Genomic DNA, 27,877 nt, shown 5'->3' with positions numbered 1-27,877 from the left:
AACTGACCAGATTTGATGCTTTTCCATGCCTTGTAGAACCTGCTTTCTGCCATCCTTCTTTACATTTTTTATTCCTAATATAGGAAAACATTTTGTAGAAGGAAAAAAGGATGTATAATATTACCAGACTGATCCTCACCCATTCAAAATTATGAATCTCATCACTATAGCACTCTAACAGTGGATCCACATGGGGATGGCATTTTACTGGTGAAATGTCAAGAACTTTCAGATCAGTAGATTTCTTGATTGGGCTATTTCCAAATCTGCAACCTATTTCTACCATTGAAACTACAAAAATCTCAAACTGAAATCAAATCCACTCTACAAATTGAAATATAAAACACACTAAATTGATACTTGTACTGCTAATCGAACCAAAATTGAAAATATGCTCAGAATTATGAACTTATTTGCACACTGTTACCTACCCTATACTACTAAAAATCTTTCCAAATCAGGTAATACTATAGTGCCAATGAAGCCAATCAAGTAGTTGTAGAAAGAAATAGACTGCTTGACTGCTTGTTAGTAAACTCAAAAGTATAATTTGATCATGTGTCCACACAATCAAAGCTATCATATGTAATGGAAACTGCTAATATATTTGGTCCTTATAAAAAATACATGGCTGAGCTCTTGAACTAACAAAAATTTCCATGTAATCAGCTATAGGATCAATAAAAGTATGACGTATGATATTTGCTTCTAGGCCTTCAATGCCTAATTGATCAGTTGCATCTTCAAAATTAAACCTTGTATCCACATCTTCAGGCTTGTACTCAAAAACATAATCGTCCTCAATCTGCAAATCAACAGGTAGTACAATTTCCTCATCAACAGGTAGTACAATTTCCTCTTGCTTTGGAGAAGGAAGATTTTCCAAGAATTTTTGAGGATCTTGGAAACTATAAGACTGAATTTGAAGATCCAAAAGTTCAATATCCTTTTCAAATCTTTTAGAAACTAACTCAAGAAAGTAAATTTTACTTTCAGAAGGCTATACTGCTCGATTTCAAATGATGAAACATGATTGTTAAAAAAGCTTCATCAATTTGAAATTATGCTAACTCATTCCTGATTCCTTTTAAAACTTCACAAGATAGAAGATTTTCCACATACCCTATCATTTTTTTAGCGAGAAATCTTATCAATGTGTAGTGGAGTCACCATGAATGCTCCAAAATCTGTATTTTTTGAAAATGGAGTCACCCTGAAAACTTTGAAGCTATGGATACTTCGAACATGCAGTCGCCAGGTGAATAATTTAGCCTTCTTGTGTCTGATCACTATTCACCGTCAACAATCATATCTAGAACATGATACACTTTTCTGAGGAAGATAAAATGTCTTCCCCAGTATGGTCACCATTATGTTATCACTCCAAAATTCCCTGTGAAAGTTTAAAGAAGGAAATAATAGAGGTAACCACAAACCACTTTTGGAGCTCAGGACCTAGCCTTCCTAATGCTCAGAGAGGACTCCCTCTTCAGATTTAACTTTGTTTGGAAATGTTTTAGGCTAGCTATGTGGGATTGATTAGTTTTGATTGATTTTGGTTTGGTGGGGAGATTACTGCTTAAGATGGACATATGCAGATCTGTTTACGATTAGGCTATGGAGTCAAAAGTCAAGCAACAGAGCATAATCAAGTTTCTAAAGGAAATGTTTACAGGGAAAATAACTGAGTCATTTCATATCTTTAGGTTGAATGATGAAAAATCAGAATCAAGGAGAAATTAAGAATTCCTCGATCAGATCATGGAAGAAATGGAAGGGAGATCAATCGGGATCAGAGGGCAATTAAGAATCCTCTAAACCGGGTTATGGATGAATCAATTGAAACTAGGGAGCAATTAAGAATTCCCTAATCTAGATATCAGAGGAAAACATAAAAATGGAACAGAGTGCTTTTAGACATGTTATGAAATATGCTTCTTGTTATACCATTCAGATTTAGAAAACATATGATAGTGAAAACTTCATTTTTTTTTATAAATTGTTTACATAAATGTTGTCTCTAACAGACAAGACATTTTTAGACTATAGTTAAACTAAAAAACTCTAACTGCTACAAAATTATAGACTTGGTGAAGTGATGTGCAAATGCTGTTACTGTAGAAGTGGGAACATTTAGGATGTGGACGCAAATCTGTGGCTGTGCTGTCAAATAAACTAACAACTGCAAATGTGTCTCTCTTTTTCTAATAACTGACTCAAAATTGTTTGCTGATCGTCTAACTAAAACTCTGAGATTTCCCTCATTGCTAAGTGATCCTGTGACTACACTTCCTCTGTTTTATGTCCATTAGTGTCACAAAATATTTTGGAATATATATATATACTATCTCCAAAATATTTTAAGATGAAATCCATAATTTAATTAACAAAAAACCATGTCTTGTTTACAAAACCATGGCTTATTTGTTCTTTTCCTTCCTCTGTAACTCCATTTTACCTGCACCTGTAAATTCCTTTTTCACTTGTAAAATACATGGACGATTTTACAAAACCATGTGTTGATTTGTGTGATTGGAAGAGTATTTTCACTTTCCTTTTTTACTTTCACCCGCAACATGATTTTACACCCTGTAAATGTAAAAACATTTTACATTTGAATTCCATTTCACAAACTTAGCCTTATATGCCTATATTATTTTCTCTCAAGTATGGTTTTTCCTATAGCAATGTAATTGATGGCTTTCTCATATCTATGATATTTCACTTAATTAACCCTAATTTAACATATATTTGATAATTTTCCTGTCCACCATACCTTAGGATATAAAATATATAATAGAGAAACTTTAGGATAGGTGAAAATCGGAAGGAAATTTAGGGTGGGTGAACTCGAGTGGTAAGTGGTGTATGTCGCATTTTGAAAGTGGTAAATGGTTTTATTTGAAAGAACGTGATACAATCTAGTGGCTGCCACGTAGCAAGGAGTGGGTTGGGTAAAACCACCCATTTCACGTGAATTTGAAATGTTAAAGATCATATATAGAACTGTGGAATGGCCATTGGATGTGGAGAGTTAGATGGAAGGGCTATAAGGTGTTGAAGTTGTTGAGTGATTCATTGGGGTCGGACCCGGTAATATTATAATAAAAAGCGGGTTTTAACCATGCTTATGAGGGAGTTAAAATAATATATGATGGGAGATTTAATAATATGGGGTTAATAAAAATAGGAGAGGTTTATATAATAGCGTCGAAGTTAAAACATGAAGTGGGGATAATATTTATATGTAGGATTTAAAAGGTATATGAAGGGGAAGGTATAAGGGGTTACCGCCGGAAAGGGTAAATATGAAAAGGAAAGGGTTTAGCACAAGGGGAAAATATTTTAGCAAGGGAGAATAGTTGGGATAAGGGAAAAATAGAGAAGGAGTTTTTTTAGGGAAAAGGATTTAGAATATTAGTGCCATAAACCGACCAGATTTGATACTATTCCATGCCTCATAGAACCTGCTTTCTGCCCACCCTTCTTTAGATTTTTTATTTCTAATATGGGAAAACATTTTGGAGAAGGCAAACAAGATGTACAATATTACGAGACTGATCCTCACCCATTCAAAATTATGAATCCTATCACTATAGGACTCTAACACCTCAAACTCTCAAGATAAAAGGATATATCAAGAAGAAAAAGGTAATAGTGCTAATTGATTCAAGTAATACTCATAATTTTATTCATTGTAAGATAGCCAAAGAATTGAATTTCTTCCTATATCCAGCACTCGAGTGTCAAGTGATGGTTGCAAATGGAGGAACTATAACTTTATCTAGAATGTTCCATAATATCAAGCTAACCGTGGGGGAATATGTATTGAATAGTCCAATTGCTTCCATTCTAATGGGTGGTGATAATGTTGTACTAGGAGTCCAATGGTTACAATCTTTGGGGACAATAGCTTTTAATTTTCAATAACTTTTCTTGATTTATTTTTGGGAAGGAAAGGAAGTTGAATTAATGGGTATAGTAGGGAAACCATGAAAGATAATAAGATTTAATGGTATGACAAATATTTTGAAGAAAGAACAATGATATATAATTGCACAATTATTCTCACTAGAGGTTCAAACATCAAAATAATCTATTTCTCCAGATATCCAAAAAGTCTTGGACAATCATTCCAAGGTATTTGAGACTCCCAAATTCCTCCCACCTATCTATGATCATGATCATGCTATTCATTTGATTCCAAAAAGTGTTCCTCCAAAAATTTACCTTGCATATATCCCTATGCCCAAAAGAGTGAAATTGAACATATGGTTGCAAAAATACTAGAGGCTAGTATAATTCAACCTAGTCAAATTTCTTTCTCTACTCTAGTAGTATTGTTACACAAAAATGATGGATCATGGTGTATGTGTCTGGATTATAGAGATCTCAATAAGCTCACTATTAAAGACAAATTTTCCATTCATGTCATTGATGAATTGTTGGACGAATTACATGGAGAATTTTACTTCACCAAGATGGATCTTCATTCACAATATGATCAAATTAGAATGAAGACTGAAGACATTATGAAACCAACATTAAAAAATTATGAGGGTTATTATGAATTTTTGGTCATTCCTTTTGGCCTTACTGATGCACCTTCAAAACTTGAAGGTTTGATGAATTCCATTTTAAAACCCTTAGAAAATTTTTGTTAGTATATTTTGATGATATATAATCTATAACAAGTCTTGGAAGGATCATGTACAACATGTTGACATGGTGCTCAAATTATTAGAGCAGAAACAATTCTATACAAAAACATCCAAATGTTTCTTTGGACTACATGAGATGGAATATTTGGGTCATATTGTATCTCATGAGGGTGTTAAGGTAGACCATAACAAAATTAAATCCATTAAGGAATGGAAAATCTCCACAACCATAAAGCATCTTCGAGGATTTCTCGGGTTGATACGGTATTATTGCAAGGTTGTTAAGAATTATGGGAGAATAACGACACCTCTAACAAAAATAATGAAGAAAGATATCATTACTTGGACTCCAGAAGAAACTAAGGCCTTTGAACATCTTAAAGAGGCAATGTGCCAAGCACTGGTCTTAGCTATGCTCAACTCCACAAAAACCTTTATTGTGGAATGTGATTCCTTAGGAAACATAATTGGTGTTGTTTTAATGAAGAAGGAAGACCTATTTCTTTTGAAAGTTGTCCAATCAAAGGAAATTATTTATGAAAACCTATTTATGAGAAGGAAATGTTGGCAATACTACATGCAATAAAACAATGTAGAACTTACCTAATGGGAAGACACTTCAAGGTAAAAGTGGATCATGATAGTCATAAATACCTTTTGGAACAAAAATTATCTTCAGAAGAGCAGAAAATGGGTCACAAATATGTTGGGTTATGACCTTGAAATCCTCTATAAAAAAGGGAAACAAAATGTTGTTGCAGATGCACTCTCAAGAAAGAATGAGGATGTGGAAGCATTGCTTTGTGACAATTCTATTGGATAACTAAAGCAAGGGATGAATAATGTTACACAGTGTTTTGTCACACCTCCTGCACTTCCTTGTGACATACCCCGAAGTGCCCAAAACATGGCCATCATGTAGTGTACTCATTTAGATATGCAGCTCAGATCCTCCATAAAACGTTGATTGAAAAATTCCTTAAGCTTCCATTGAAGAAAAGGGCTCTAAAACCCTAATTTAAGGATCATTTCTCCCCTGACATTGGAAACCCGTGGTAGTTGCTAGCTGCACTATATTAGCCTCATGATGCCAACACTCTTTTGGCTTGGATACATGTGATGATCCCTAAAAGGAAATTTTCCCAAAGAGGACAAGAAGCTTCGTGATCTAGAGGCTTCTAGAATGATGAGCTAGAGGTTGTTCGACGTAGATAAGGTCGAGTTCTCTTAACTTGTCCCTTTTGTCTTATACTTATGAGCTACCTCCTTGAGATGAGGACCTTCTCATATCTTTGGAGAGATCCTAACTCCCTGTCCCTGCCTATATATTCATCCTCTCCAATTCCAAAATGGTTGGCCGTTGGCTATCTTAATCCTTATGCTGAGATTGTGCCTACATGCTACTCATTTGGCTTGGAGAAGGAGTGTTTGGATAGTTTGAGCTTGGGCTTGGACATTCACTAAAGGAGAGCTTATGGACATCAAGGATTGGTTATATGCTTCCTCCTTTATTCTATTAATATATACAATTGTTGGTTCACTTTCCTTAAATGTGTGTGTTACTGCATCATTTATCTTAATCCTCATTGATATCTTACGTAGGTTACTTTCAATTATGCTATTTGTACTTGTATGCTTTGTTGTGTCTCGATCTTTTGTGCAGGCATTCAAACACTGTGAGCAGTAGGACCAAGCCTATGGCACAAGCAATTCAATGTCTTCAACAAAGGATGACGTTATAGCGTCAAAACAAGGTGGACCATCTTACTCTTCTCCTATTTTGATTGTAACTTAGGAATGTGTCTAGTAGTTTGTCATGTAGGTTGCTAGTCCCACTCATTGGGCTAGATAGATTGTCTTTGTCTGCAGAGAGGATTTGCCTAGACAAAAAAATGGTGACTCCGCTGGGGACACTATAACCCTTTCCATCCATTCCTTCAATCAAATTATATGATGAGTTTGACCAACCGTCAATTTCTTGGCCTGTTTTCTCCTTTGTAGCTATTTTCACTCATTGGTTGTTGCTTGAGGACACTTAGTTCTATTCTGGTCTTGAAGATTTTTTACCTTTTCCCTATTTTTCTCGCCCATCACATGTTTTGCTTTAATAATCATGCTATCATTGCTGCTTTTTTAATTAGAGTTGCGCTGATATGCCTTGCATCACACTTTTTCCTATAAAAAGCATGTTGATCCCATAGGATAAAGAAAAATTAGGGTTTCTTCTTGTTTTTAGTGTTTTTGGCCTCTATCAATGATTTTCCAGTGTGTCTACAGTGCATTTGTCTTGGTTGTTATGATTTTATGACTGCAATTGTATCTTGATGTCGTTAATGTGTGTTTGAGGCTTGATTACTTTATAAGGTTTCTCGGGCTTCTAGGTTACCCGCCACTCATTGTTTGGTCTGCTTTCCTAAGCTTGATTGCTTCAATTCAGGATTCTTCCTGCAACCAGGACATCTTTTTCAAGTTGGTTTTGGTTCATTGATGTGATTTATTTTTCATTAGTGTCAACTCATCTTGATGCATTGAAGATTGCTTTGGTTCCATTGTCAAGCATAAATTACAAATTGTTTGCTTTGGTTGGACTGAAAGAGAGTACTTGTTTTCATTCTTATGTTTCGAAAAGAAAAAGTGAAAGATTTAGTCATTTAAGTATTTTTGAGACATTTTTTGCATTCGAAAACATAAAGTGAAAGAAATTTTCATTGATTTTCATTGATTTCATTTTTATTTACTCATTGCATTAGTTTTCATGGTTGGATCAAAGTGAAAGAAAACAATCATTAATGCATCTTAGTGAAAGGAAAGTGATATTTGTTTCTAATAGGATTGCATCTTGGCATTGCATTTGTTAGTGAAATGAAAGATTAGATTTTGTTTTACAATTTTCATTGGAAAGAATTGTGTTTTGATGAATTTTTCTTGTTTGATGCATTATTTGGTTGTCTCTCTTCCTTCATTAGTTTAGCCTTCATCAAATGAAAAGGTTTCATTTTCATCATTTACTTGCATTATAGGAACATGTGACATCGTTAAGTCATCAAATTGAAACTTAATCCAAGATAAACTTAAAATTTTCCTCAATTAACCTAAGGAGCATTTGTCACCTAACCTAAATATCTAGAGGTCTAGGCTAGAGATGTGTTCCGATGTCTTTAAACATAGAAAATATCATTAAATTATTGCACTGTATCCCGGGGCTGAAATCCTGTCCCAGTATGGAAGTATATAGAAGGTTCTCCAGTAGTTTCAGGAATATAGGAGGCACTTCAAGATGATAAGTATATAGGGATTTTGTCATCGAACAGTTCTACATTAGACAACGCTAACATGGACTTGTGCTCCCCATATCATTGAGTATATATTGGGAGACCCCATTAGGTTTCTATCCTTTAGCCATAGTTAACTGATTCAGCTACCATGTAAACATGATACATCGAACACAACATTCGGGGAGATCGACCATCTTATGTCAAGTCCTTGGTTTCAACTAAGGTGTATATAATGGTTCATAGATACTTGGTAATTTTTTTTTCCTAGAATACCCCTTTTTTATTTTGTTTTGTTAATTTCTAAAATTAATTAATTGACCGCAGAAAAACATCCTTCTTGTGGGAATACTCCTTAGTAAATCTTAGGTTGATACCAATGGAAACATTTCCTGAGTCTACTAGTCAAGGAAACCCCTATAATGGGAATCCTAGTCCTTTTCCTTGTTTTGGAAATACTGGTGCTCCTTATATGGCAACATTGTCCCTTCCTGGATTGACCATTGGTCTGCCAGTTTGGTTATTTTCGACCTCGGTGATTCCGAGTGTCCAAACTACTTTTCAACTGACTTATCCTCTACCTGAATAACATCAACCTCATGCTGACCCTAAATTTGATCCCTTTCCTTCTTTGCCCATTTCTTCACCCCATTCTTCCTCTTTGCATGGTGAAAGTCTGGATTCTGGTAATGAGGAAGCTAAGAAGAAGAAGAAGAGGATGATGAAGAAGAAGAAAAATAAGCAAGGGGGCAACCAAACAACTATTGCTACTGATGCAAATATTGAAGAAAAATATTCCAACTAGCCCTAGAAAGTAAAATTCCCTTGCATGTTATGTAAGGGTGACTACCTTCTTCAACAATGTCCTGGTATTCCCAAGGTCTTAGAAGTGTGGGCCACAGGTTCTCGTCAACCTTTGTCATCAACCTCTGGTGTTCATTTTGTTGATAAACCTTCAACTAGTAAAGCTCATGGGAAAAAGGGAAAAGTAAAATTTCCTTGTAAGTTGTGTGAAGGTAATCATCCCATTCACCTTTGTCCTCTTATGGATGAAGCTTCCACAGAGTTGAAAAACCTTAAAACTTCCCAACCTTGTCTTCCGGTTGGTTATCGAAATCTTTCCCCTAATCCTTCACTAGTTGATCAAGTGATTGATCAAAAGCCATCTTTGATCAACCCCGGTCTCTCTGAAAGTGAGTCTCGTAAGTCCGTTCTTGACCAAACATTGGTTGAGAAAATGGTAGAATTTTCTCCACCTTTAGTTAACAATATCTTTCTAGTAGAGAGTGAACCCCATACTGCTTAGGTTCTTCTGGTTTCTTCAGTTTTGAATGAACTGGAGGGAAATCCTCCTATTCCAGAGGTGCATGAGAGCAGTTCTCCTATTCCCATAGAGAAAGAGGGAAGGTCTCACATTCCTATGACACCCCTCCTGAGTAATTTAGTCACTTATTTTGTTTGGAGTCCTCTGGAAAGATATCGTCTTCTGTCTTATGTGCCTTTCCAGATTACGATAAAGGCTTACCATATGGCCGTACCTATCATAGTGATAGACTAAGGCGCATCTATTAGCATCATATCCTCAACTTCTTGGAAAGCTTTTAGGTTCTCCTCATCTTGTTCCACGTTGAGGAAAATTAATTGCTTAATAAAAACAACTAATCACTTCGACATTAATTATCAACCCAAGGAGGAACTTTTTATTTCAAGGCAATTAGAAAAATATATGCATAACAAATACCAAGAGATAACACTATTTCTATATGACTGTGTTCTATACTATTAAGCTCATTCAACAAGAAATAAAATGTAAGACTTGAATAATAAAACTAAAAATAAAAAGAAAGTAAACTACAGGAAAAATGACTATGCTAATCACACAACTTGAATTATTTCTAAATTAAACCACATATTTCTAAATTGGAAATTTAATCTATTGCACCCAAACTTATTCAAATGCTAATCTAGAGTAGTAAATTAAATGAAATCTAGAAATTGGATGAAATAACAAATTTGGAAAATGCAACAAACAACAAATTAGTTAAAAGAAAGGAAATCTACTTTAAAGAATGAAAATTGAAATTCAAATAATCAAACACATAACTACACTAATTTACATGCTCAAGGCATCACCTCTTCGAACATAGTGGGCCCAACTTCTGAAGACTCAGTTCTGCCTTGAGAAATAATTCAGACCAGATTACGAGTAACAGATGTATAACTCAATGGATAACTTCCTTCACTAAAATATCTCTGAGAGATAATTATAACAAAATGAAGTTCTTATCTTTGCCTCGAATTCAACAATTGTTCATCTCCCATCTCTCATCTCTTCTCCTACATCCTATATAATAATTGTCCATCTCCTATCTCCTAATTATCCCCCTTCTTTGATCTCTATTTTCATTTAAATACACAAATAAAAAAGGTAAGTTACAACAAATTTGATAACAAAATGATTTTAATTACAATTTTGGATTGATTACATAATCTCAATAAACAATATCAGATATGAAATATCTTCCCATCATGATTCAGTTGGAACAAGTCGAATCTGGTATTGCAATTGGGAGAATTTGGAAAAGGGTCGCAACAACAAATGTGAGAAAATCACCTTCAGAGAGCCTTGCATTTCTCTCAATCCAAGCCGAATTTTGGAAAATTGCTCATTCCAAAACTGAATTTTTTGCACAAAACCAATGTCTCGGATTTTCAAGATTCACCTTCACCTGTCCGGAAAGTCCAACGCAAAACTGTCACTTCTTATCCCAACGAATTTCCGAGTTGGAATATTTTATTATGAGTTGGAAATCAAATTCGCAATCTGGAAAATATCTTGCAGGTTAAAATCGTGAGTGTTAAAAATTCATTAATAAACCATCATTGGAAAAATAATGCATAATAATCTTCAATATATTAAAAATAAAGGAGAAAAAATAGTGTTTATCCATAAGAGCATAAATAATTATAAAATGGAATTATATGATAAATTATGATAAATGAAGTTATAAAGAATGGTATAAATGGATGAAATAGACGTTAAAAAGTGATAATAATAATGAAAAATTAGTGGCCCAACATACCCCCAAACTGAATATATTGCATGTCGTTATGCAATACTAGAAAACAAATTGAGGCGGTTGCTACAATCGTTGTTGAAATCTATGCTTGTTGTAAAATAACATGGAATAAGGGAGGTTTCGAGAATGAATAAGGAGATCAATGGATGATAGCATGGTCATAATAAATAAATGAATGAAAGTAACACTCCCCCAAACTGAAAGCTTCTATGTCTTTGAAAAATGGGGAGTGGTAAAGATCTGGTATGAATGATGATAAATAATGCTCAATGGATTTTCATGAAATCCTCCTAAATTTTTAATAAATAAGAAACTTATGCTATTTTACCTATGAAAAAATGTGGAGTGACATGTATGGATTGGAATTTGTTGAAGTTGATGTAGGCTGAGTTGATGTTGAATGTGGTGCAAAAGGTGGAAGCCATGCAAGCACATCTTGTCTAAACAATTGTTCACATTTGCGAGTTGCTCAAGCCTCTTCTATTAGTTGAAATAGTGTGGGATTGCTATAGAAAAGGATGGGAGAAGGAGAAAAACAAGTATGGGGGGGCAAGGAGAACAACGACACCAAAATGTTGGGGAAAATTAATTGCTTAATAAAAAAAACTATTCACTTGAACATTAATTATCAACCCAAGGAGTGCCTTTTTATTTCAAGGCAATTGGAAAAATATATAAATAAAAAATACCAAAAAATAACATTGGTTCTATATGATTGTGTTCTATACTATCAAGATCATTCAAAAAGAAATAAAATGTAAGACTTGAATAATAAAACTAAAATTAAAAATAAAGTAAATGACATGAAAAACCATTATGCTAATCACAAAATTTGAATCATTGCTAAATTAAATGACACATTGTTGAATTGGAAATTTAATCTATTGCATCCAACATAATTAAAATGCTAATGTAGAGAAGTTAATTAAATAAAATATAAAAATTGGATGAAATAACAAATATGGAAAATGCAGCAAACAACAAATTAGGTAAAAAAAGGAAATCTACTTTAAGGAATGACAATTGAAATTCAAATAAGAAAACACACAACTACACTAATTTTCATGTTCAAGGCAACACCTCGTCCAGTGTAGTGGGCCCAACTACCCAAGACTCAGTTCTTCCTTGAGAAATAATTCAGATCAGATTACAAGTAACAGATGTAGAACTCAGTTGATAACTTCCTTCATTAAAAGATCTCTGAGAGATAATTACAACATAATGAAGTTCTTAGCTTTGCCTCAAATTCAGCAATTGTTCATCTCCCATCTCTCATCTCTTATCTCTTCTCCTACATCCTATCTAATAATTGTCCATCTCCTATCTCCTAATTATCCCCCTTCTTTGATCTCTGTTTTCATTTAAATACACAGAGAGCAAAGGGAAGTTACAACAAAGTTGATTACAAAATGATTTCCATTACAATTTTGGATTGATTACATAATATTAATAAACAATATCAGATTTGAAATATCTTCCCATCATGATTCAGTTGGAACAAGTCGAATCTAGTATTGCAATTGGGAAAATTTGGAAAACAACTGCAAAAACAAATCTAAGAAAATCACCTTAAAAAAACCTTGTGTTTTTCTCAATCCAAGGCGAATTTTGGAAAACTTCTCATTACATAATTGATTTGGTCCACTATGCACAAAACCCATGTCTTGGATTTTCAAGATTCTCCTGCATTTGTCATGAAAGTCCAACGCAAAACTACCATTTCTTATTCAAGTGTATTTCTAAGTTGGAATATTTAATTATGAGCTGGAAATCAAATTTTCTATATGGAAAAGATCTTGGAGGCTAAAATCGTGAGTGATAGAAATTCATTAATAAACCATCATTGGAAAAATAATGCATAATAATATTCAATATATTAAAAATAAAGGAGAAAAAATAGTATTTATCCATAAGAGCATAAATAATTATAAAATGGAATTATATGATAAATTATGATAAATGATGTTATAAATAATGGCAGAAATGGATGAAATAGATGTTAAAAAGAGATAATAATAATGACAATTTAGTAGCCAAACATCCCCATCACTCAGAATTTGTTAGCTTTTAATAGAGAAACTAGTCAACCGTTAGAGATCCTTCCTAAGTTTCGTATTACTTTGGGAGGAAAAAATATCTATATAGATGTGATGGTTGTCCAAGGCCCTTTATATTTCAATCTACTCCTTGGACGTGCCTATGTTTACATCATGGGAGCTCTTGTTTCGTCCCTCTTTCGAGTGACGTGTTTCCTGCATGAAGGAAGAATCATGATCATTGATCAGCGTACATCCTGAATCAACTCCCCATCAACCATCATACCTAAATGGTTCTTATGTGCAAGCAGTATCACAGGTTAATTACAAGTCTATCTATTTGATGCCTACATCTACTGATGATTTAATAGGTGATGTAGTACATCATGTATTGGGGGAATTGGAGCTCAATTTTTCATTTGGATTCTTGGACATGTATCCCTTCCAGATTGTTGTTCTTCCATTCGATGAGAACCTCTTCGAAGCCAGGGCCTCTTTTGGTCTATGATCAAAGGTATTGTAGCATATTTCCTTGTCTTGTGTCAATCTCATTAAAAAATGAAACAAAGGTCATGAGGATAGTTATTTTACTATGTCAACCTCGTTAAAAAATGAAATAGGTCCCTATGAGCATGGTTCTTTTTCCTCTATGAAGCTAATTTAAAAATGAAACAAATCCCCTTCCAATTCTTATCTTTGATTAGATCTCGTAAAATCCTAGTCGATTCTTTCACTTGATTTCATAAGTGAACCTTCATTCCAAACACTTAGCTGAATGAAATGAAGCTCGGGGGGCATGTTACTCAAATTGTGTCATTATGCTGGGGGCACGCAAGCTTATCTCAAGCATAATTTATCTTTGTTTCAATCTTATGTAATGAAACCAAATCCAAGCATAGTTTTTTACCATGTTTCCAGCTTGTGTAAAAATGAAACCATTCCCACTTTACATCCCGTGATTGTTGTTTTTTCAGCCGATTTTTTCTAGATAAGCCTTGGTTTTTTCATTCCATTGTCGCCATCTCTTTGGCTAATCATATGCTTTCACTTGTTTGTTTTACCCTTGACTAAGGAACATCTGCAATGAGTGGTCTTATTAGCCAACCTCTTAACCATTACATGTTTTGAGCAGTTCCATCATGACCGAAAACGTTGCTATCCTTTTATACCACTCGTTCCTCCAGGTGGAGTCATATTTAAGCTCTTTTCTGACTCTCAAAATATGAAAATATTGCCAAGTACTTGTCTTTTTGAACTTGTTAAATTAAATGAATTGATTCCACCTCGGTATACGTTTACCCCTTTTTCAGACCAAGATTGACTATTTACAAAAAACGTACACCTTGGTCGATATGGTCAATAGGCTCTCTCGAATATTGTTTTCTACCTTTTCGAGTTCAAGAGACAAATTATGAAAAGGGACATGATGGAGTTTTCTTTTTCTTCTCTTTTTTAAACTCTCTAAATATGAAAAACATATCAAGTTATCCTTCCATCAGACTCGTTAAAACTTAAATGATGAAAGACTCATCACCATGATGAGACCGAGTTTCTCCTTCCTAGGAATAGTAAAACTTACTAGAATGGATTCATTCGAATAATGAACTTATATAACAAGAATATGTTATCCCCTTCAATCTTGCAATTAAAAATTATTGGGGTACTCACTAGAAATAATGGGGAAAATGAAAGTGAAACATCTCTTGTATAGGCCGCATGTCGGTCTTGAACATGACACTCATTTGTTTATCGTGTCAAGTTTGGGATATCCTCACTCAGTCACGTGTCCTTCTGGGTTTGGGTGATCTATTTTTCCTCTCATCAGATTATTCCACTTCATCATTATGACCCTTGGTCTTATGTTGAGTCAAATGCTGCCACACTCCGGAGTCATTTCGTCGATGTTCAAGAGAAGTCCTATCTGCAGTCTATTAACTATACATTGTTTGACTCTTTGCTACAGTCTTTGATCCTACTCATTTCATTCCACTTTATTCCTAGTTTCATGCTGATGCTAGGGGAATCATCATGTCTCTCCTTTGATGGGTCACTTCCTGTCAACTTCAGCTCATTATCCAGGATGTTGAGAATGGGTCCCCTAGGGTCATTTTTGGGGTTAAAAGCCCAAGTTTTTGTATAAGAAGTGGAAAGTCTCCACATTTTGTGGCCATGAAGTGAGAAGATGTAAAGAGTCATCAAGGGCTTCTGCCCTTCTTTTATGTAATTTGTGTCAACTTTAAGAGATCCACCCATGGTCTGCGAACCATGGGACTATATAAAAGGGAGAGCCTTAGAAGAGTCTAAGGCAGTTCAATCTTGATATGTTTTGAGTCATTGATGAAGGTAATGGGTGTATGAGAGCTAAGAGCGAAGAGTCTTAGATATTAAAGAGGCTCTGCAGTTGTGTGTGCCGAGGCCTAGGGTAGAAGTCTACAACTGAGTGCACAGACCCTTGCAGTTGTGTGGGCAGGGCAGTTAGTGTCTGTAAAGAAGATCTCAAGCATTAATAAAGAGAATTATTCTAGAATTATCTGTGTATGATATATTCTACTTCTGTTATAAATGCATATGATTATGTTATGATGAATACCTGGTTTATGTTTTAATGTTATATTGATGCATGAATTCATATGCTTTGCTTTGTTATATGAATACAAGTAAGTATACCTGTTTATGCAAAGATTATCTTAATGCATGTTGAAGTTATCAGATGCTTAAGCTAATCTGGGTAAATACAAAAGTAAGAGTAATTACAGAGGCGCGTAAGTGTCTGATCTTCCTATCTAGGGTACGCGAAGGACAGTTGTAGACCTTTGCGGAGGTCTAGAGGGATATTAAGAGGATTATATGTATAAGCCCTAAAAGGCTTATTGACCTGCGCGAAGCAAGTTTTAGGGTATAAAACGACATCACTACCATCTCTGGGTGCGGAAACTTGGTTCCTGCATCCCCCCATACGACTTCGGGTGAGACTTCAATCTGCACTCCGCGGATTGATGCCGAAAGGGCCAAAAGCATAGGGATTTGCTTGGCTAACTAATGCTGAACTTGGGTTAGGGCCCATCAAGCCAACAAATTGTTCCATTGTTGGGACTGGGATCTGCATAAGGATATGTGTGATGTCGCATCACTAGAATCAATCTAAGAAGGAGATCAAAGACTAGTTGGATAGAAAGATCCATGAATTCATAGTGCAAGAGAATACGAATCCATGATTGATGAAAGAACAGTGGTTGGATAGATATCTGTACATAGAGGCACATGAAATATTTATTTATTCCTTCCTGGTTGAATTATATGAGTGGATTGCGAGATTGGAAGAAGACTAAGGAAGGTGGAGGCTTGCCGGTCCAATAGTCTAGACCCCAGAGTTAGTGCGGATATTAGAAGCCTCTGAAGATAAGATCAGACATGTTGTTGATCATTGGCTCGATTGTATCATAGGAGGATTCTTGACACAGTGCAAGGTCGATACTTTATTCAGTTACAACGAAGTAGAGCGCCGCTTCTTCAAGGGATTGTGAGGTAAGTATTTAAGGTCTTTAAATACTTGGATTAAGATGCTCTTGTGTGAAAAGTGGGTTATGCAGCTACCTTGATTTTTGGAGTTACGCAAAGTGGAAAGATATTTGAGGATAGATGGAAAACAAGCCCTGAATATATCCAGCTGATTGGACCTCCTACGAGTGACGATGAGGAAGCAGCATAGGCTTCTTCATAGAGAATTGTTCAACTGATAATACAAGGGTTCCCACAAATACCCCATCCACCCACACCACCTTAGTCTTCACCTCCACCACATACGCATTCACACACACCACCGCCATCTCCGCCACCATCCAATATGGCGAATTCAGTAAAATTTCCTGTGTTCAAGGGGTCAGGAACTGAGGGCCCAGACCAATTTTGGTTCAGCACGAAGGCTCTATGGGAAGCTCATGGTATTATAGATGATCAGATGAAGAAAACAATGTTGGTTACTACTTTTGAGGAATTCACGCTAACATGGTACATCAAGTACTACACCGATAACCTGATGGCTTCATTAGCAGATATTCAGATCGTGCTGAATAAGGAGTTCAACAGACCTAAATCTGAAGCTCAATTAATTGTGGGATTCAAGGAGATCATGATGAAGCCTAGTGAGACACCTTAGGATTTATATCAGAGGTTAAAGTGAATAGTCCGTGAAGCCAACCTGAATCTTACGGATGGGAGGCACCACGAATGGTTTGTGGCTTCGCTACTTCCTCATCTAAGGGTTTCTTTGTCATAGCAAAAGTTTGGAACCCAAGAAAAAGCCATGGAGATTGCAATGAGATTACACGAGACACTAGTGAAAGATGCTAATTTAGGGGTTCAATAGATTCATGCGCAGTTGCAGAACCTATGCCTAGAATTTCATAGTCTGAAGAAAGATAGAACAGTTCAGCAGGAGGTGCACAAAGAAGTTTGGTGCTTGAAGTGCAAAAGCCAAGGGCATGACAAAGATCACTCTCCAATCTTCATGAATTATGTTGCAACAAGGGGGACGATGCCTCTGAGGCCAGAATCTCAAGCAGGGCCAAGTACAGTGCCCATGCTATGGTGTGCTATATGTCAGGTAGCTAGGAAACATGTGACAAACAATTGCCATTTGCTGTAGAAATTTGTAGAGACACCGCAACAAATTTTCTGCAACTTTTGTTAATCAGTGTGTTATCTCAAAATCAGGCCCTGGAAGGCTACAGACCAGGAAGACTTCAAGTAACTATTTCAAACCAATCTTTTAGCTAAGGCTTAGCCTCCTTAGCCTGAGAGGGCTCTCTCAAAGGATTAAAGGTTTTTGATTATGATCAAGATGGCTAACTCTTTGTGAAACAAATAAAAATGGAAATTGTGGAAACAGAATTAACAAGTATCCATTGGGCTTATGGAGTCATATGTGATTTAGTATTAACGGTAGGATGGCTTTGCATAAAAGTCAAGGCATTCAGGTTTCAATATAAGTAGGGCACACCAAACACAAAGAAGACAGTTTACGAGTATGTGAAGGAAATTAGAACACTACAAGTGATTTCTAAGTAATCAAATACTCATAACACTGTGGAAAACATGAAAAGAAAACAAATGAAACTCATACATTGAACTCTCTATGATTCTTGAGAAGCAATAAGCCAGTACTATATTACCAAAAAATAGAGTCTTTACATAAGCCAAATATCAGAGCTTTTTTACATAAATTTCCAACCCTTATTACATTTCCCTTTCTCCTATATATAGAGTTCTTCTACCTGACTGAGATTCCTCCTCAAACATGAGGGGAACTCGAAATCTACTTCTAATGACACCTGTTCAACTTTTAACTACCTATTAAATGTAACAAACTGCAACTAGACTTTCTAGAGATCTAAATCAAGTAGGAGTCTAACTCCATATTATATTAATAATAGCCTTAATTACAATGATTCTCGTTCTTTGACATCTGGTCCCTTTTTAGTTTGGCTGTGGTGGATGTTCAAAGCTCCGTGCTGGTCTTCAATGTCACATCTTCTCCATTGCCCCTGAAACATAAGAAACTACCCCTGTTTATTGGCCTTTGGTTTGCCTAAAAAATGTTCGAATTTAAAGAACCATGCCTTTTATATTTGATTATCCAAAATATAACAGATTGCCACGTCTTTGATGTGCTGTCAACCTCTTTCATGTGTGAAGGCAAAAGCTCTTCCAAGCTGTCTAACATATCTTGGACTGTAGTAAATGTGCTCACTTTATGACAAAAAGTTTAGAGTTGGATTCGAATACATGTTTCCTCCAGCTATCTTGACCTTGTTGGAAGTTGATAGCTTTGGATGATCCCTTGAAGATATTCCTTTTTCAAAATTTCCGCTTGTATTTCAAAATCGGTTGACTGAGATTAGATTGTGTAGCTTAAGCAGTTTTGTAGCGCGCTACAAAACTGCTGAGCGTTAGTCATCATCTTCAGCGGTTTCGTAGCGTGCGACGAAACTGCTGTGTTATTCCAAAAAACACAGTTTCAACCAAAATTTTGCCATTTTGAGCCTTTTGCTATTTAAACATTCTTTCAACTGCTCCAAGGTCTTCCAAAACTGAATGGAAAAGTATGATTCTTCAAGAAAGATTATACCAAGCAAAACCATCAAAATTTGAAACATAACCTTACTTGAAGTGAGATTTCTTTAAGGAGATTCTTTCAGCTGGCTTAACTGTATCTTTAAGTCTTCAATTTGTTTCTTCATGACCTTGATCCCAAATCTGAGGTTTGTATTGACCTTTCTGATAAATTGAGCTTCCCTTATTGTAGGAATAGTCCAGCTACGGAATTGAATGCTAAAATCAACCACCTCGGGAATTTGAAATGTTTGGTCCTCCCACCGAGCTTGCATTTGGTTAAAATAAGCCTCCTTAACTGCAAATTTCCTCGCAGCTTTCTTCACTCTAGCAATTTCAAAGTTGGCCAATTCAAATCTCCTTTTCAAGTCTTCCACACTATCTTCTTCTTGAATGGCAACTGTTTTGCCTTTATCCTTTCTTTCATGAGGCCGTGTCACCTCCCCTGTTTCATCTGCTCTTGGCGGTACCTCCTGTATTTGTTTAAACTTCCTCGTTATGGGTCTCCTGGGCTTAAAGACAAATTGATCAACATGATCATCAAACTTGAGTTTCTTCGAGGCTTTAACTCTCTTAGCCTTGTCTTTTCTTGACTCTATAAAATCTGCTTGAACGAGTGGTGATTCTTCAATTTCAATGGCTTGCAATAAGTTATTTAAGTCTCCCTTTGAAACAGGGCTTTCTTCAATAATCATTGATTTGCCTTTCTCTTTAGCTACCTGGCTCCTAGTCCTTCTTCTTGAACTCCTTCACCTGTGCTTGATTCATGTGCACTTTCTTTAACCTGACTTTTCTCTTTAAAGGACTGCTGGGGTGTATCCTGGATAGTCAGTGGTCTGGTGAATTCTCTTACTTGTTTCCTTGCCTTTAACTTTGAAAACCCCTTGGATCTTGTTTCTGCCTGATGACCAGTTGTTGTTGGAAGATCTTTTGCAGCTTGAGGGCTGAGACCAGTCTCGTTCTTGAAACCAGACATGAAAATGAATGTGTGCTAGTCCCTACCTACCCTCTGAAGTTCATGCAGAATAATCAACTTAACCAAGCCATGGTGAAACAATGAAGTCTCACAGGCTTCTTTTCTTAGCTGCACCTTGTCACACATTTTGCTTAAGCTGTGGAATAAGTAAAAAGGTAGATCAATAGATGTCTTTCCTGTGAAATGAAAAAAAAGTTTAAAATGATATGAATACACCTTGTTATATCTCCCTTCACAGGTAAGGTACTTCTGTATACAGGTAAGAAAATGGGCATATGATTCTTTGACATAACTTCTAGGAACAGACTTGTTTAAATCTGAGTTAATGAACTCTTGCTTTAGAAATTCTTTGCATGGGTTCATATCAAATTTGAAATTCTTGAACCAACTTTCTTGCCCTCTTGGAATCTCCGTAACTATGGATATTATGTCTGGTGAGACCTGCAATTCCAACATACCAACCTTTGAGTTTAGTCCTATGAAATTCAGGGCAAATTCCTTGGTGACTTGTGCATGACCTCCCTGGAGTTTCTTGCAAAAATTCCAACATCCAGCTTGTTTAAATGCATGCTCGACTTCTCTATTCTTCAAGGTTATGTCTAAACCTTCAGGTTCATTTCTCAAACATCTGCTTGACCTATGGTCTTTTCTTTCTACCGATCCCTCCATGAAGGTTTGAAACACTGTCATTGCTCAAACTGCAATCTCTGCCTTGCTTGAATGGCTGCCTCGCTTGATAACTGCCTTGCTTGATAACAATGTATTCAAATTGAAAACTTGCAGGCTTGTTCCTCATGCAACGAATACAATCATCATTAAGAATGTGAATACCTGGCTTTTCTTGGAACTTGTAATCCGTGTGTACCAATGTACCTAGCGGCTTTAATGATGAAGATAAGCGGTTGGACATGATATGTGGAGTGCATAAACTGATAATGAATGACGCAACTATAACTTAACTTGACAGATTTGAAAGTTAGGAAAGATTCACTGCTGAATGCACGAATCTCGGATTTCGTAGCGCAATCAGTGTAAATTTTGAATTATGCACTACAAAATCACCTAAAACATATCGCGCTGCGAAATTACCTAAAACCTGTTGCGCTGCGAAAACACTTCAAAATGGTTACATGCGCTACGAAATCACCTAAAGGGCTTTGTGGCACATAGTAACTTTTAAACAAAACTGACACATGGCTATGAGACCGGTGATGAATGAGAATGACCAATGATGAATGAGAATGCATATTTGACTCAAGACCCCTAAGACTCAGACTCTAAGGAAAACAAAAATCAAACTTAGACTAGCACCGACCTTTATTATCAAACTAGTATGAGAAATTTTGGCATTAGAATTCTTAAGTGATAACACAGTGGATCATGATGAGCATAATTTACGTACTTATGAGCTATTGATGGATAGAATGCCTGCATAGGTGCAGGGAGAAACTCGATCCCCTCAACAAGGCGTTGGGGGAGCACGAGATGAATATCAGGGGCGTGGATGAGGCTGAGGTGGAGGAGGACTTGGTAGAGGTTGGGGACATGTTATTTGTTACAACTGTTGAGGATCGAGACACTACACGTGAGATTGCACAAACCTGACACGTCTATCATGTTGATATTGTACTCAGTTTGACCATGCGACATAGGATTTACTTGTATTATTAGCTAAGATATGAGAGAAGGGGGTGCATCCTCAACAACCAACTCAGAACCTACAGATGATGAGGGCTGAGCCTCGCGAGGAGGATCCTAAGGTAAATATTGTGCTGTGGAGTGGAATGATGACTAGTGAAGATAAGGGGAAGAAGCCCGAAGAAGGTGGATGGCTTCGTAAAGTGCCAAAAAAGGAGATTGGATTTGATCTTGATCATGCAAGGGAAACATTTATGGAAGCAAAGAAAAGCTTTGCTGAGGCCTATACCTCAAGAAGTTAGAATAAGCCAGCTGAAGGGATGGACCCTTCCATGCTTTCTGCTTGTTTGGAGACCTGTATGAAGCTGATGTGCGATAGCAAGGCTGTGAAAGGACTGCAAGAGCTGATAAATAAATGTATCATAAAAGAAAACACTCCTGATGGACCGCATGTAGTTAGGAGGATTGGTAAGAACAAGGCAAGAACGGGGCATGAGATGAGGCTCACTGTGCAAATATGACAATATGAGATGGATCAAGTTATTCTAGATCTGGGGTCAGATGCGAATGTTTTTCCTAAAAAGACATGGGAGAGGATGGGGAGACCTACATTGCAGTGGTGTCTGATTCAATTAAGAATGGGAAACCAACAGAAGCCCCAAATTTTAGGCGTTGGGTGGAAACCCCAAATTTTGGGCACCGGGGCACGGCATGGAAACCCCAATTTTTCCCATGCTTGGGCACCTTTTTCGTCGCAACGTGGAAACCCCAAATTTTGGGCGCCGGGGTGTGACATGCAAAGCCCAAAATTTTAGGTGGTGGGGCGTGACATGGAAAACCCAATTTTCTCGGGCTTCGGTGCCTTTTCCATCATGGCATGGAAACCCCAAATTTCCTGCCCCCAAGGATAAAAAACAAATGTCGCTATGAACGCTTGGCTGCCACAAGCCAGTTATCCCTGTGGTAACTTTTCTGACACCTCTAACTTCAAATTCTGAAAATCTAAAGGATCGATAGGCCACGCTTTCATGGTTTATATTCGTACTGAAAATCAAAATCAAATGAGCTTTTACCCTTTTGTTGCACATGAGATTTCTATTCTCGTTGAGCTCATCTTAGGACACCTGCGTTATCTTTTAACAGATGTGCCGCCCCGCCAAACTCCCCACCTGACAATGTCTTCCACCTGGATCGACCCGCTGAAACGTGCCTTAAGGCCAAAAACAGGGGCAGTGCCTCGTCTCTACCCCACAGAATAAGTAAAATAACATTAAAAGTAGTGGTATTTCACTTGCGCCGAAAACGGCTCCCACTTATTCTACACCTCTCAAGTCATTTCACAAAGTCGGACTAGAGTCAAGCTCAACAAGGTCTTCTTTCCCCACTAATTTTGCCAAGATCTTTCCCTTGGCTGTGGTTTCGCTAGATAGTAGATAGGGATAGTGGGAATCTCGTTAATCCATTCATGTGTGTCACTAATTAGATGACGAAGCATTTGGATACCTTAAGAGAGTCCTAGTTACTCCCGCCATTTACCCGCACTTGGTTGAATTTCTTCACTTTGACATTTAGAGCACTGGGCAGAAATCACATTGCGTCAGCATCCACAGGGACCATTGCAATGCTTTGTTTTAATTAAACAGTCAAATTCCCCTTGTCCGTACCAGTTCTGAGTTGACTGTTCGACGTCTAGGGAAAATCCCCCAGCAGGGCTACACCCGTAGCCCAATCAACACACGACTGCCTGCCCTCACCATGAGAGAAGCTCGGGTAGACTGCCAATAGCCCACGTGTTGAGGGCGCAGACCCCTAGGCATAGCCCTTAGAGCCAATCCTTACAAATCCATTTTGCTGACTTCCCTTACCTACATTTTTCTATTGACCAAAGGTTGTTCACCTTGGAGACCTGATGCAGTTATGAGTAAGACCGGGCATGAATGGTACTTGATCCCCCAGATTTTCAAGGGCCGCCGAGGGCGCATCAGACACCGCAAGATGTGCAGTGCTCTTCCAGCTGCTGGACCCTATCTCCAGGTGATCTGATTCCAGGGTGGGCAAGCTATTAAAAAGAAAAGATAACTCTTCCCAGGGCCCCCGACAACGTCTTCGGATTTCCTAACGTTGCCACTCGCTGCCATGTCCCGGTTCGGGAATATTAACCCAATTCCCTTTCGATGCTTGTGTAGAGTGCACCCTTGATACAAGGCTTCCCCATCTCTTAGGATCAACTAATCCATGTCCAAGTGTTGTTCACATGGAACCTTTCCCCACGTTAGTCTTCAAAGTTCTCACTTGAATATTTTCTACTACCACCAAGATCTGCACCGGGGGCCAATCCACCCAAGCTCATGCTCGAGGTTTCTCAATGACCCCTATGTCCTCCTACTCATCGGAGCCAGGCGATTGCTCCGACAGTCGAGTATAGGTTGCGCGCTTTAGAACCATCCATTTTCGGGGCTAGTTGATTCAGTAGGTGAGTTGTTACACACTCCTTAGCAGATTTCGACTTCCATGACCACTGTCCTGCTGTCTTAATCAACCAACACCCTTTGTGGGATGTAGGTTGGCGTGTAATTTGGCACCGTAACTCGAATTTTGGTTCATCCCGCATCGCCAGTTCTGCTTACCAAAAATGGTCCACTTGGAGCTCTCGATTCCACAGCACAACTCAATGGAGCAGCCACACCCTCTTACCTATTTAAAGTTTGAGAGTAGGTCGAGGGTGTTATGCCCCTGATGCCTCTAATCATTTTCTTTACCTGATAAAACTCACGCATTAGCTCTAGCTATCCTGAGGGAAACTTGGGAGGAAACCAACTACTAGATGGTTCAATTAGTCTTTTTCCCCTATACTGTCAGACAAACGATTTGCATGTCAGTATTGCTACAAACCTCCACCAGAGTTTCCTTTGGCTTCACCTTGCTCAGGCACAGTTCACCATCTTTCGGGTCCCAACGGGTGTGCTCGCAGTTGAACCCTTCGCATAAGCTCAAGGTCGGTCGACGATGCACCACCCCAGAGAGGGGATCTCACCCGTCAGCTTCCTTACGCCTCACATGTTTTCAAACCCGCCGACTCGCACACATGTTAGACTCCTTAGTCCATGTTTCAAAACGGGTCGAATGGAAAGCTTGCCAACCAACACCACGAGCGCGCAGGTGCACACGGCCCGCCACAAGGGCACACACTTTGTTCCTTGACCACCGCAATGGCAAACCGATAAGCAGTAATCCACCTGCGCTTGTGACGATGTAGCGACCTGTGTTGGTTTGCACTTCAAGTCGAGAGGCAGAAAAGCCTGAGCCGTTCCATATCTGACCTAGACACATTGACAACCTCCATCTGCTTCCCTCCCAGCAATTTCAAGAACTCTTCAACTCTCTTTTCAAAGTCCTTTTCATCTTTCCCTCATGGTACTTGTTCGCCATCAGTCTCTCACCTGTATTTAGCGTTAGATGGAATTTACCACCCAATTAGGGCTGCATTCCCAAACAACCCGACTTGCCGACAATGCCTCGTGGTGCGGCACGGTCCCAACCTGACGGGGTTGTCACCCTCTCAAGCACCCCCTTCCAAGGGGCTTGGCCCAGGTCAGCCACTGGGGATGCTTCTACAGACTACAATTCAGGCAATGCTACCACCTGAATTTCATGCTGTGCTCTTCTCAGTTCACTCGCCACTACTAGGGGAATCCTTGTAAGTTTCTTTTACTCTGCTTAATTATATGCTTAAACTCAACAAGTGTTATTGCCTGAGCTAAGGTTGCAAATTTGGAGCTAAATCCACCCTACCTGATAGGGAGGACAAGAGAGAGCAAGGAAAGTTTGAACAATGCCACACAAAGCCCGCATCAACTAACACCGACTACCCATCCGAGGGGACAAGATCACCACTCGCCGACACATGCCACGAAACATCACTTGAGGTATTTCAGCCAATCGCATTGCATTGGGCATGGACGACCAGCTCTGTTGCTCCATAACACATTACAGGGAGTGCATTTGAATGGGATGCGATGCCCAGATAGACGTGCCCTCGACCAAGGCCTTGGGCACAAATTGCGTTCAAAAACTCAATGATTCATGGGATTCTGTAATTCACACTAAGTATCGCATTTCACTACTTTCTTCATCGTAACAAGAGCTGAGATATCCATTGCTAAGAGTCGTTTCCACGTATTACCGAAAAATCTGCCACAACACTAAATAGGGGCACCCCCCACAAAAAATGTAAGGCTAAGGGCCAAAAAGAGGAAAGGAAGAAAAGCGCATGAAAGAAAGAGAAACAAAGGTTCCTACCCCCCTCACAGGAGGAGGCTCAAATGGAGAACAATCTCCCCAAGCCCCACGCGCTCGTAAAAAGGGGCAAATGCATGGAACAACAATCGAGAAGGACTAGGGTGGCCACCCCGGGAGCTCGCACTACTTTTAATCCTTTCCGAACACCAGCCCACAACAATTCCCCCTTTTCTCTGTAGAGCTAGGGATCAAAAGGAAGAAGGGAAGAAAACAAGGTGAAAGAAATAGAGGTCAAACATGGCTATCGGCTCACAAGGGGAGGCTCAAACAAAGTGTCTAGTCAATTTAACATCTTAAATTGCTCTACATAAATTATCAATCCGGGCATCGTAAACTGATGAAGTGTGGTGTACTATATGTGCTTAGTTAACCTTTCTCTTACTTCATTGTTTTATAGTTTATGTTGTTTTTGTGGTTTTGTTCTTGTTGGTTTTCTAAAGTGTTTAATTTAACTAGTTCAATCGAAATAAAATGCAATAATCAAATAATGAGAGAATGACTATGAGACCCAGTATCCTTGCTGCTTCAGCAAAAGGACAAGATGATTCTATCACGTCATTAGTTCATTAAAAGGCTATGTGCATCACTAATCTACAATCAACTTGAAAGCAATTTATGTACAATAATATACATGTTAAAAAGAAAATAAAATGCAGTAATTCAAACTGTACATTAATATACATGAAATAAGAAAAAGAAATGCAAGAAATTAAAGTGACAACTATACAAGGCAGGGGCCCCCTACCACCTATGAAATAAAATGCTTAAAGGAAAATAAAGACATCAAATAAAGGACTAATGACATCGGCCCAATATCTCTGTTGCTGATTTAAAATGAAAATGAAATGTGAAATGTAAATGACACTACATAAAGGAGACAAATCACACTACTTTAACCTTTTCTTAACCTTTTTGCCTTTCAGCTAGTTATGAAAGAGTCAGCAATGTGAGTCTTAAAGCAAACTAAACCAAGTTGTACTAAGTGATATTTTGGCTCCAATAAAGTTATTTGATTATGGAAAAAGAACCATCAATAGATGAACAACTTGATATCTAAGAGCAAAAAGTGAAGTGCAAGTTAAAGAAATGATACTAATGAAAATCAAACTACAGAAAAATAAAGGTCAGCAACATAGACAAGATGATCACACATGCCACTAGTCATGAAATCAAAGTAAAATTAAACAAATTTGCATGAATTGAAATTGCATGAATGAAAATCTAATCTACCTTACATTCTACAAAGCAATATTTACAAAATAAAATCTACTCTACTTACATCCTAATATGCTCCATGACATCTACTTCACATCTCCTTCCATGTTGAGAACATCAAAGCTTTATTCAATTTCTTCAAAAGTACAAAGTACAACAAAGCTCTCCAAAGCTTTCAAAAGCCATGGGACTAACAAGCTAAAAGGACTAAGAAAAGACTAAAAGGAAAGACTAGCAAATGAAGGAGAGAGATCTCCTATTTATACAAAAAGATGAGAGCCATCTCATTAATGATAGTCCATGAATCTCTCCCTCTACCTCTAGAGTCCTAATCAAAATAGGAACTGATAAGACACACGTCTTCTTAGAGTTACAATACAATTAGGAGATGTGACACATATCCTCATGATCCCATGATTCTTTCCAACCAAATTCGAATTTGGCCTTAGAGTGCCACATAAGGGTCTTCTAGAAGCCTCCTTTCAACCTACACATGTCAACAATCTCAACCCATTTGTTAGGTATAAGCATATGCACATTATTTTCTAATGTTTAACCACAAATTCACTTAAAAGGCTTAGAAATAATA

General features: G+C 37.6%; 1 non-coding gene and 1 pseudogene across 1 annotated transcript; both read right to left on the bottom strand.

Annotated features, from left to right (window-relative positions):
• Positions 1–22,629: 22,629 nt before the first annotated feature.
• Positions 22,630–25,540, bottom strand: LOC149221926 (25S ribosomal RNA; annotated as a pseudogene).
• A 248-nt stretch (positions 25,541–25,788) lies between these two features.
• On the bottom strand, positions 25,789–25,942 carry LOC149221925 (5.8S ribosomal RNA). Its single transcript, XR_016249756.1, has one exon. It is a non-coding gene; the product is annotated as a 5.8S ribosomal RNA (ribosomal RNA).
• Positions 25,943–27,877: the final 1,935 nt, after the last annotated feature.

Source organism: Pinus tabuliformis, chromosome Q, assembly GCF_031772625.1.
Source record: "Pinus tabuliformis cultivar Carrire ecotype Pingquan chromosome Q, CPIR1, whole genome shotgun sequence".
NCBI lineage: Eukaryota > Viridiplantae > Streptophyta > Pinopsida > Pinales > Pinaceae > Pinus > Pinus tabuliformis.
This window is presented reverse-complemented; position numbering and strand designations above follow the sequence as displayed.